Here is a 12986-nt window from a genome sequence, read left to right as displayed (position 1 = left end):
CTCAACTGTCCTAACTGCTGCCTCCATCACCTACTTCTAAGGTAATTAAATTAATTAAAGGAACTTACCCAGCCTTACCTCACTTGGAGTAAAGCTCGTCCTCAGCCTCTGCTCACCAAAGCCTCTCGAGCCATAGCCTTCACACTCTGTCTCCCTCTACTACGTTGCCTGCTCCGTTAATCTGCTCACTTTTTAAATTCTCCCGCTGCCTCATGGGCGGACTTTCACACGCTTACGCAGTTGTGCCCCGTTCAAACCTCGCCTCTGCCTGTTCTCGCCGAAGCCTGTTAAGCCAAAGCCTCAGAGTGCCTCAGTCCACTCTGACGATGGCTGCTGTATAAGATGGTCTTTTTTTTAAACCTTTGGTGTGCTACATCATGCACCTACACAGTCTAGCCTCTTTCCCCTGATCAGTTAAAAAAAGGCTTTTCTCCGAGATGTCTTTACTTCTTCACTCTCCGCCTCTTGCTTCGATTTAGCCAGTCAATATACTTTCCATTACACATTTATAGAAGTTTGACAGTTTTAGATGTCATGCCAAATCTCTTCAAACTGCTAAAGATGTAGAGGCACTTCTGTGCTTCCCTCATATTGGAATTATGTGTTTGGCCCAGGTAGGTCATCTGAAATAATAACACAGAGAAATTTAAATTTGCTAACCCTATCCACTTCTGATCCTCCAATGAGGACTGGCTTGTGCACTGTCTGCTTTCCTTCTCCTGAAGTCTACAGTCAGTTCCTTGGTCTTGCTGACATGGAGTGTGAAGTTGTTGTTATGACTCCACTCAACCAGATTTTCTATTTCTCTCCTATATGCTGATTCATCACCAGTTTTGATCTGGCCTACAACAATGGTGTTGTTAGCAAACTTGAATATGGCATTGGAGTTGTGCTTAGCCACACAGACATAAGTGCAAAGCGAGTAGATCAGGGGTCTAAGCACAGAGCCTTATGCTGCAACAGCACTGATGGAGATCATGGAGTTGTTGCCAATGCAAACTGACTGAGGTCTGCAAGTAACGAAGTACAGGATCCAATTGTACAAGGAGGTATTGAGCCCAAGGTCTTGGAGCTTATTGATTAGTTTGTAGGGGATGATGGTATTAAATGCTGAGCTGTAGTCCTTAAAGAACACCCTGATATATGCATATTTCCTGTCCAGATGTTCCAGGGTTGAGTAAAGAGCCAATGAGATGGACTCTGCTGTGGGCCTGTTGATTCAGTAGGCAAATTGGAGTGGATCTAAGTTGCTTCTCAGACAGGAGTTGATATGTTTTATCACCATCCTCTCAAAATACTTCATCGCTGTGGAGGTAACATTTTAGGAACAGCTTCTTCCCCACAACCATCAGTTTCTGAATGGACAATGAACCTCACTTTTTTTTCTTTTCTTTTGTTCTCATTTTCCACTACTCACATAATTTTCATATATATATAGATATATCATATTGTAAATTATAGTTTTTATTATGTATTGCAGTGTTCTGCTGCTGCAAAACAACATATTTCATCATAGTACAGAGTAAATTTTATTACCTCTTGTACATATATGTCACCACATACAACCCTGAGGTTCTTTTTCCTGTGGCATACTCAGCAAATCTATAGAATAGTAACTATAACAAGATTAATGAAGGATCAGGTAGAGCATAGAAGACAACAAACTGTACAAATACAAATATAAATAAATATCAATAACCATGGATCACCATGTATCTTAATCTTCTGGATGACCCTCTCATGAGGGGCCTTACTAAAATCCGTATAGACATCCACAGCTCTACCTTCATCAATCACCCCCTTCACCTCATTGAAAAACTCAGTCAAGTTAGTAAGATATGAATTTCCCTGCACAAAGCTATCCTGGTTTTCCTAATTAAGCCAATAGTTTTCCAAATGCTCATAAATCCTATCCCTAAGAATTCTGTCCAGTAACTTCCCTACCACTGATGTGAGACTCACTGGCTTATAGTTTCCAAGATGATTCCCGGTTTCTTACTTGAAAAATTTAGGTTGGCATGGTAGCGTAGTTGATGGCATAATGTTACTACAGCAACAACAACCTGGGTCCAATTCCCTCGCTGATTGTAAGATGTTTGTACATTCTCCCCATACTTATGTGGCCTTTCTCCAGGTGCTCTGGTTTTCTCCCATATTCTTATGGGTTAGTAGGTTAATTATGGGCATAATTGGGCTCATTGGGCTGGAAAAGCTGTTATCATGCTGTATATTCAAATAAATAAATACAGCTGACATTAGGAGACTTGACTGCTGTGCAGTCTGCCCTAACACCTTTTGGCATCCACAATGTCCTAAGAGAATGAACTGAGTTGCATCTCTGCGACCACTCTCCCCATTAGCTGGAAGAGTGTCATCATACAGTTGTGTAGGCCCTGCACCGCAAGAATCTCCCAGCCATGCGGGTGACTTATCTTCCAATGCTTGCAGCTTTCACTTAATGGAAGAAGTGAAGAGAATTGAGTGATTTTTCCATTTCTCTGCCTCAGATGCCGGTCACATGTGAAGGTTGATGGTGGGCTGATGCTAGGGTGTGGTGTAGAAGGGGAAGAAAGTATGACTTAGTGAATGTGTTAATTGTGCATGCATTCATGCTAAGGAAGGCGTTCTTTCCATTGAAGCACTGTTCACTTCAACATAATCTTAAACTATCTTCAGACTTCAGTTCATTGAGCCAGAATACTCAGTCTTGGAGAAACGTCTTTGACCACCTCCTACTGGGGGCTTCTGATGGAGACCTTGCTGGGTCATCTCTTTGCTGGCACATACTTAACAGGAAAAGACTTCTACAGCCCTCCCTGTGCATGTCGCTGCCCTCTGGCTAATATGGGGAGTGTGACTTTAAGAGATGTCAGCAAAGTATCAGCAATTGTGCCTTATTGAACCTCATCCCTTCAGGAATAGAACAGGGCACATCTTAAAACTCTGTTCTAGGTGTAGACCTTGCTAATTCTACCTCAAACTTAATTTGACCAATTTTTCAGCTCTTTGGGTAGTAGCCAATTTGTCACCAGCACCTTAATAACATAGTGTTGCACCTTCTGGGCACGTACCTAAAGCCATCTGATTCAAATAACCTTTCAACCAACATAGGCTAAAGATGAAGAGGTTTCATTTTCGCAAGAGAGGAATAAAAATTTTAACTCCTATTTTGTTTCTGTCGATTTTACACGTAATAAATGTCCAAGTTCTGTTTTAGCCTCTATTTCTTACACATAGAAAGCTGCAAATGTTGTGATTTCTCTGGAATACTTTAAAATAACAGAATATTTCAAATCTTAGAGATATATCCTCAAGCCCAAACAGAAGTAGTGATTGAATTTCAGATTGAATTTCAGCTAAGAAGTCTCCAGTTCAATCAGATCATTTTCTCGAAAACAGATTATCCCTCAAAGCACTTGTTTAAATCTATAAGATAAGATGCAATTTTCAGTGGATAACATTGTAAAATTGCACAATGCTGACAAATTATCTGGAAGAGCTGCTGACATGCTATAAAATCATTGCTCCAGAATCCAGAACATTGAACAGATGCATATTATAAAGATAGACATTAACCAACTTACAAATTAAAGCCAGCAGTAGAAAAAGTAAGCAGAAAAATAGATACTTTGTCCCTATGAAATAAATTTTAACAAATAGCTTTACTGCCATTTGAAAATGAAGAATAATTATCTTATCAGTTATTCTTTTTATTGATATCACTTTATGATTTTTAATTTAAAGTAAATATAAATTCATTACATTTAATCTAGCTTTATTAATTGTTGTAACAAAGGCAAATTCATTACATTTAATATAGATTTATTAACTGTTGTAACAAAGGCAAATTCATTACATTTAATATAGATTTATTAATTGTGTAACAAAAGAAAATTCATTACATTCAATATAGGTTTATTAATTGTTGTAACTAAAGCATATTATATTATAGAACAGATCATATTTTCAGAATATTGCTTGTAATACTCTTATTCAAAATAGTCAACTTACATAAACTTGCATATACAACTAAAATGCCCGTTTGAGAGTCAAATGGTTGCAAATGCTGGAATCTGGAGAAAAAATGAACAGATGGGAAAACTCAACGAGTCAGGCAGCAGATCTGGAGGCAAAGAGATTATCCTTGTTTCACATGGAGACCCTGAATAGGGGTAAAAATATTGCTTTCTGTAGAATAAAGTTGAATCATTATAATCCAAAATGACTCATAAAAAATCCCCATTAGTTAGGTCATATACAATTAGTTTAAGTTAATTAATTGTTTCATAGAGGAATTTCTCAATATCACCTAAATATAAATAATTTCAGAAGAAATGTACTGGAAGAACCAAAGTGAGTATAATCTTATATTTGCAAAATATGATCCAAGCAGACTACAACAAAAGAATTATGGAGCATTCACTGTACAGTCTTGTTTCTTGTTGTGCTTTATTTCACTTTGAATCTAGAATAGTTGCTAAAGTCTTTCTTTGCATTAATTCTGCCTAGTTACTAGTGAATTTTGTCAGTGGTAGAAGCAACAAGAAATGACTGCAGCAAATACCAAAAAAGTTATCATTACCTCAGTTTGGAATCTAATACTGCAAAAATCTCTAATGTTCTCAGCCTTATATGGTCCATATGCCTTCTTATTCATGAACAGTGTTCAATATATGTAACACAGCTAGAATTTATTTTTTGTTTTGTTTTCTCAAGTGGAGTAGTCCAGTTCAGAGAAGTGAGATTTAGACCCTGATCTGATGATTCATATGGTTAATATTTAGTTAACTACTGAGAAAATTACCTGCACTTTGTGAATTTTGTTTGTTTTGATTCTTTAAGTGCTGGGTTAATGTAAAAAGATAGAAATTAGAAATGGATGTAGACAATTCACCCATCCTGTTTGTTCTTCCATTCAATAAGATCATTTCACATCGGTGCCACTTTCCTACTCTGTCCCTATAGATGACACAAAGGTTGGAGATGTTGTGGTTAGTGTGGAGGGCTGTCAGAGGTTACAGTGGGACATTGATAGGATGCAAAACTGGGCGGAGAAGTGGCAGATGGAGTTCAACCCAGATAAGAATGAAGTGGTTCATTTTGGTAGGTCAAATATGATGGCAGAATATAGTAATAATGGTAAGACTCTTGACAGTGTGGAGGATCAAAAGGATCTTGGGGTCCGCGTCCATAGGACGCTCAAAGCAGCTGCACAGGTTGACTCTGTGGTTAAGAAGGCATACAGTGTATTGGTCTTCATCAATCATGGAATTGAATTAGAAGCCGAGAGGTAATTTTGCAGCTATATAGGACCCTGGTCAGACCCCACTTGCACAGTTTTGGTCGACTCACTGCAGGAAGGATGTGGAAACCATAGAAAGGGTGCAGAGGAGATCTACAAGGATATTGCCTGGATTGGGGAGCATGCCTTATAAGAATAGGTTGAGTGAACTCGGCCTTTTCTCCTTGGAGCGACAGAGGATGAGAGGTGACCTGACAGAGGGGTATAAGATGATGAGAGGCATTGATCATGTGGATAGTCAGAGGCTTTTTCCCAGGGCTGAAATGGCTGCCACAAGAGCACACAGGTTTAAGGTGCTGGGGAGTAGGTACAGAGATGTCAGGAGTAAGTTTTTTACACAGAGAGTGATGAGTGCTTGGAAAGGGCTGCTGGCAACAGTGGTGGAGGTGGGTATGATCGAGTCTTTTAAGAGACTTTTGGATAGGTACTTGCAGCTTAAAAAAATAGAGTGCTATGGGTAATTTCTAAGGTAGGGACAAGTTTGGAACAACTTTGTGGGCCAAAGGGCCTGTATTGTGCTGTAGGTTTTCTATGTTTCTATGTTTCTATTCTTTGTCTACCCTCGCAATCTCAGTTCTGACTATACTAAGTGATTGATTCATGACGGCCTTTTTCATTCATTTCCTTCGTGGTAAATTCATTTCTTCTGAACTCTCTTGAATGGTTAATTCCTCCTTTGAGACTGTGATGCCTAGCTCTGAACATCCCAGACAGAGGAAACCTCAACACTGCATTTCACGTGCCTTGTCTTTAAGCTTTATGTTTACTTTAGTGAGATACTTTTTCATTCTGCTGAACTCTAAAAAGAATTCAGCCAGTGTCCTTGACATCCTCTTATTCAGCAAATTCGCCATCCAGGAATAAATCTGCTCATTTTTCACTGCAAGTACATTGTTCCTTAGATAGGGAGGCCAAATTTGTACATGATGTACCAGATGTGGTCTCACCAGGGCTCGATATAATTACAGCAATATGTCTCTACTTGTGCTCCAAACCTCTTGTAATACAGGGGAACACACCATTTACCTTCCTAATTGTTTACTGAACCTGCATGTTAACTTCTGGTTATTCTTGTACAAGGACACCCAAGTCACAACAAACACTAACATTTTTCAATGTCTCTCCATTTGATAAATAATCCACTTTACCATTTTTTCTACCAAAGAAAATAATCTCTCATTTTTCCAGATTATATTCCACCTGCTATGACCTTGTCCATTCATATGGCCTGTTTGAAGATCCCTGAAGCCTCTCTGCATCCTTTCCACAGCTCATTTGTATCATTGGCAAACATGGATATATTACATAATCAGCTCATCAAAGTCATCAATAGAGATTGTGAATACTGGGACCCAAGGACCGATTTCTATGGCACCCACGTGTCACCATCTCTCAACATAAACCAGAGTCATTCATTACTCCCTCTTTTCTATCCATAAACCAGTTTTTAATTCATTTTTTTATCTCCTATGCAGTGTGCTCTAGCTTTGTTTAATAAATTCTTATGCCATTGCTTAACAAATGTCTTCTGAAGGACCATTATACACCACTTCACTGACTTCATCCTAATGTTCTGCCTGTTACAACTTCAAAACATTCCATCAGATTTAACCAACGATTTCCCTTCATAAAAACTTCAGAAATAGGAGCAGGAGTCGGCCATCTGGCCCATTTAGCCTGCTCCGCCATTCAATCAGATCATGGCTGATCTGGGCATGGACTCAGCTCTACCTACCTGCCTTTTCCCCATAACCTTTAATTACTCTACTGTGCAAAAATCTATCCAACCTTGTCTTAAATATATTTACTGTGGTAGCCTCCACTGCTTCATTGGGCAGAGAATTCCAAAGATTCACCACTCTCTGGGAAAAGCAGTTCCTCCTCATCTCTGTCCTAAATCAACTCCCCTGAATCATCAATCATATGGACTCCACTCAATCCTATTATTATTTTTCAAATTACTTGCTTTCACATACTGAAGACAAATGTGGATTCTTCGCAGTCCAAAATGGGAGATAAGAAACTGCAGAACAATTAATGCACACACCCAATGTTTCAGGAAGAACTTCTTGCCCTCTGCCATCAGATTTCTGAATGGACATTGAACCCATGAACACTACCTCACTCTTCACTACTTACATATGCTCTTACTGTAATTAACAGCTATTATTATTATGTATTGCGATGTGCTACTGCCACATAACAACAAATGAACTATGGAACCAAGGGACTAATGAAAAGAAGGAATTAAAGGAAAAATACTATTATTGTTCCTTTTCACACATTGGACAGCATTTTTGTTGATTCAGTAGCATTTCACTGTGTTCTACTAGGTCAAGTTGCTAGGTCAATGCTCAACCCAGCACAGGTGGAAGGTGTGCAAGGAGCCAGCTGGATTCAAACTCAGGACCATTCGCCTCGAAGTCCATTGCTGATTCCACCACACCACCGGCCAGCTAAAATAGCCATCAATAAAAAGATAATGCAGAAGAAGCTAATGGTACTGAGAACTAATAAATCCCCAGGGCCTGATAATTTAGTCATAGACATAATAGCTGTTGTTGTGTCTGTACATAACTACATATCAATTAAACAAAAGCATTTCCATGAGAGATGGCTTTACTGGTGTATTCACATTGTAGAGAGAGGTTGAGCGAGAGAGAGTGTGAGCGAGAGAGCATGAGCGGGGGCAGAGAGAGAGGGAGAGGGAGAGAGAGAGAGAAAACAGTGCACATATGTAGACAACAAATCAATACATAGTGCTAAGGGGTGGGGCTTCATTACTCTAAAAGAAATATATCCATACATTACACTTCCTCCCCCTTTAGATTAATGCAACTTAAAACTGTATATGTACATAACGTTCAATCTCCCCTTCATAAACCCATATTCCAAATAAACATGCTTTCACAATAGCAGCCCATAACTAACTTCACAGTTCTAAAGGTTCAGTCTTCTGGGTGATGCTCTGTTTCTTTCAGGAGCACCTGTGAAGTGGCATCAGGTTTGGCAGGTGTCTTGTCAATGATCACATTCTTCTTATGCCTTTGGACTTGTGGCGTGGCATCAGGTTTGGTACTTTCCTCCAGAAGTCTGGTTTCAGGAGCTCTATGCAAGATCTCAGATTCCTGATAGTCCTCAGAGCAGAGACAGTCTTTGCTGAGGTGGCTGACTTCATTGCTATAACCTCTGGCCACTTTGAATGAGCATCCACAGCAATCAGAAACACAGAGTCCATAAATGGCCCTGCAAAGTCAATATGTACTCTTTGCCAGAGTGATGACAGCCACTCCCATGGGTGTAACAGTGCCTTTTCTCCACCATTGCCATCAAAAAGTGCTGTCATTCCACTTTTCAACACATAAAGTTGTGTAGGTCTTTAGTATCACTGAGGTCTTCTCTAACAGTATCTTAGAAAACAGTCTGTTGTAGTCAGTCTCTGGAATTATAGACAAAGCTGACCCTGTATCCAGGTCTATTTTCAGTTTTACACCAGACACAGCTATTATGATCCATGTTATATTGCAACCTGCTTCAGTAATACTATTAAGTTCACCTTTGTCAGACTCTATGTTGTCTGATTTTGTTTTACATTTGGTAACTTCTTTCCATTTATTTTGTTTAGTATTTGAGACTTTTCACTAGGTTGTGCTTTTCGACTGTCTTGCACGTTCTCTCTATGTAAGCTTGTCTGTGACACTTTCTGCAGACTTTTTGTTTGTACCAATAGTCATTTGCATCATGGGAACATTTGCCACATCGAATGCCTTTTACGTTATTCAGGGACATTTTGTGCATTTCACATTCTAACCTCCTTTTCTGTAGTTCTGTTGCATCCTTTGATGCAGTGTCTAACGAAATTGCAATGGTCAATGCCTGCTCTAAGGTTAGGTTTGTTTTGGACAGTAACCTTTTTTGAATGTTTGACTAAGCATGCCACATACAAGCTTGTCCCTTAATGCATTGTAAAGTCCATCACTGAAGTCACAGTTCCGGGAAGGTTTGCACAATTCTGTGATGTATTCAGAAATGCTTTCATCTTTTGACTGGTTCCTTTTGTAAAATCTAAATTCCTTAGCTCTTACCAATGATTTAGGGCTCAAGTAATTTTGTAAAATTGTAACAATTTCATCGAACGTCTTGCTTTCTGGCTTTTCAGGGATTACTAAGTTGTGTAAGTGACTTTACATTCTTGTACCATTAAGCTAAGAAACACAGGAGTTTTCTTTTGCCCCTCCATGTTGTTTGTGTTACAATACAATTCAACCCTCTCAATATACGACTCCCAGCGCTATCAAAATCATCAAGTTTCCTGACTGAAGCCATCACCACATTATTTTCATTTTAAACTCAATGCGTCTTTCACTGTTACTCACAGGTCCTTTGGCTTTCTCATGCTGTATAAGTCTCGCTGTTTCGTTCCGTAACTATCAGTGCACTTCATGATATTTTCTGACATTCCGGTTTGTACCCATTGCCAATTTGTTGTGTTTATGCACACAAGTACATATCAATTAAATAAAAGCATTCATGCAGGAGATGGCTCTAACTGGTGCATTGACATTACACTGAGAGAGGAAGAGAGAGAGAAAGAGTGAGAGAACAGTGCACATGCGTAGACAACAGTGCCTGCACAGACAACAGATCAATACGTAGTGCTGAGCGGGAGGTCATTGCTCTAAAAGAAATAGATCTATACATTACAGCTTTCATCTACAATTCTACAAATTATAGACTATTCTTGTACATTAGCAGGTGGCAAAAGAACCATACATAACAGGAGAGGAGGAGAAATGAGAGTACAGTACTACAAATTGGTTACATAAGAGATCTGCAGATGCTGGAAATCTTGAACAACACACAGAAAATGCCGGAGTAACTCACCAGGCAGCATCTACGGAGGGAAATAAATATCAACTGTTTATCTCCTCCCATAAATGCTGCCTGACCTACTGGATTTTGAATGCTTTGTTAAAAATTCATTAACCTGTATCAATAGCTGGAAATTCTTAGAGTGTGTGTTATAAAGGATGTGAATAAGGACAATTAGAACATATGAAAGTGATTAGATAAGGTCAAGATGAATTTATGAAATGGAAATCACATTTGATGGACCTACTAGAGTTTCTAAGAATGTACGGGCTGGCCCTAGGAATGAAAGAGTTCCCTTTTGTTGATTTTGCCCATAAGTCGGAAAATACACAAAAATGTCACATAATGTAATAACCCTATCTCCAATGTATTGTCATGAATAGCATTAAAAGCACATAAGACTGATAAGAAAGTACATCTACCAGAAGTGGAGAATGAGAAAGAGAGAGGGAAAAAATATATCTGCTCTTCATGGGAACAAATTAATGTACGTTGGATTCCTGAATTTATTTTTATGGGAGTTTATTGGCATGTGAGTGTGGCTTATGATGGGCATTTGTAAACAGGTATAGCCTGTAATTGGTTAAATATTGAGTTAAACCAATGAGTGGAGTGCTTGGATTTTCACAAGACTTGTGTTAAAATAGGTCAAGGCACAAAATTAAAAGTTATATGATTGTGAATAATATGCCAGAATGGATTGAAAATTAAGAAAAAGTAAAAAAGAGATTGAAGGGCACTTGAAATACAAAGGAGATTAGAGGTATAGGGAGTGAGTGTGAAAATGAGGTTGAAGCGAAGATTGTATAAACCTGATCTTAGTGAGTGGTGAAGCAGGCTTGAAGATCCAGCTGGCCTATTCTTTTTCCTCTTCTATACGTTCTTGATCCATCTGTTCAGCAATTATTCCTTGCTGTGAATTCAGCAGCTCCTTGCAAAAGGTTACAAGGAAATAAACAGGGAAGAGGATTGTACAGAGTCTTGATGGGATGACCAGGCTCCTCCTATGACCTAAGAGAATATAATTTGATGTGGACTTCCTTACATCTAACTCGTATACATATGAACACATGAGTTAGGAGTAGCATCAGGCCTCATGGCCCCTCAAGCCTAATCTGCTATTTATTATGATCATGGCTGATATGAATGTGACCTCATCATCATTACAGTCTCTTCTCATGTTAGATACTGTGTTTGATGAACTGATGGCCAGATATTTATCTGAAGAGCTGAAGTTAAGCTGCAGGTAAAGCTTAACCTCACAATTTATGTTCTAATGTCCCATCACCACAAAGCAAGAAAACTATAAAAGTGGACATGAATTTATCCCTTGATTATTTCCATAACTTTACCCTCATGTATACATATTTCTAAAGCAATGAATTAGAAAACAGTAACCTGAAGAAGTAACTCCAAAATAGCTTTCTATGTCAGCTGTTTGTTAATCTACGTTATCCTACAGGTACTTGGTAATGAATCTGTCAATAGCCAAGTCTAATAAAGATTGATGCAGCTGATAACTGGGAAGATGTTTGGTATGATTGTCAGCTGGTGATAATCCATATTGCTCCATGCTTAGCTGACAGTCGTCTAGCAGATTTGGCAGAGTCAGCAGCAGAACAGAAAGGTCAATGCAGGAAAGGAAGACTTCAAAGTTTTAGTTAGATTGCCCTCCAGATCTCTTTTTACCATGTTGAGCAAAATATTTACTCCAAAACAGAACTTTTCTGTATAAGCAATGTTAATGCTCTTTCCTCTCATAGCGCACTGTTAGCAATTAGAAATCGGTCAATGTCCAAATTATGGCAATTGGATTTCAGTGGAAGCGAATGTAGATCGCCCTTCTTGAACCTAGAATGGATAGATCAGAATGTTTTCTAAAAGGTGGATAACTCAAGACATCAGTGGCCCAAAGAGGCTTAGAGGCATAATTACATAGACAATTAAAATGCCATGGTTTGAGACTGATGACCAACACACCCCATGTGATTTCCTTCCTTCTTCCACCCAACTTCTAATCCTCCACGATTTCTGTCTCTTTTCCATCCTCCTTTATCCTTCACCTCTTCCTACACACACAGTTCGCTCACAGGCCACACCCTCTTCCTGATTTGGTTCTGCTTCCATCTGCCATTCACATCTCCTCATATGGTTCCCATGATCACTTCCCTCAAGGATCAGATTTTAACATTGGTAAGATTTGTGTTCCCACTTATCATCCCTCAGCAACACTACTTTCACCCTCTGCTTCCACCCTAACTTCCTCCATCTGCCCCTTCTTTTGCTCCCTCTGCCTCAATTCACGACATATTCACCTCGGTGTCCCAACTCCTCCCCTCACCTGGCTCAAAATGCCCATTATCCTTCACCCATCCTTGGTTCACCTATCACCTCAGCCTTCTATCACAGACCTTCCCTCCTCCCCTTTATACTGGCTATCTCCCCTTGCCAATCTTAGTCTTGATGAAGAGTCCCAACACAAGATATTGACAGATCTGCTGCCCCCACTGATGTTGCTCATCCCACTGAGTTCCTCCAGGAGATTGTTTGCTGCCTCTGATATATTTCGTTGATGTGTCTACTCCATGTGAAATATGTAATGTTCCACCAATACAGAACAATAGCCCAAATGTACTACAGTGATTAAATCATTTTTATGAATCTAATGTATTAGTGAGGAATGTGCATGTGGGGATGTAATCAAGTAATTGGTTGGCCTTGGTCTCCTTATATTCACACCAAAGTCACTTCAAAGATTGTCCTCAATTATTCTCATCAGCTCAAATGTTTCATGTCATTAGAGTTACATAGT

Source organism: Hemitrygon akajei, chromosome 3, assembly GCF_048418815.1.
Source record: "Hemitrygon akajei chromosome 3, sHemAka1.3, whole genome shotgun sequence".
NCBI classification, from domain to species: domain Eukaryota; kingdom Metazoa; phylum Chordata; class Chondrichthyes; order Myliobatiformes; family Dasyatidae; genus Hemitrygon; species Hemitrygon akajei.
This window is presented reverse-complemented; position numbering follows the sequence as displayed.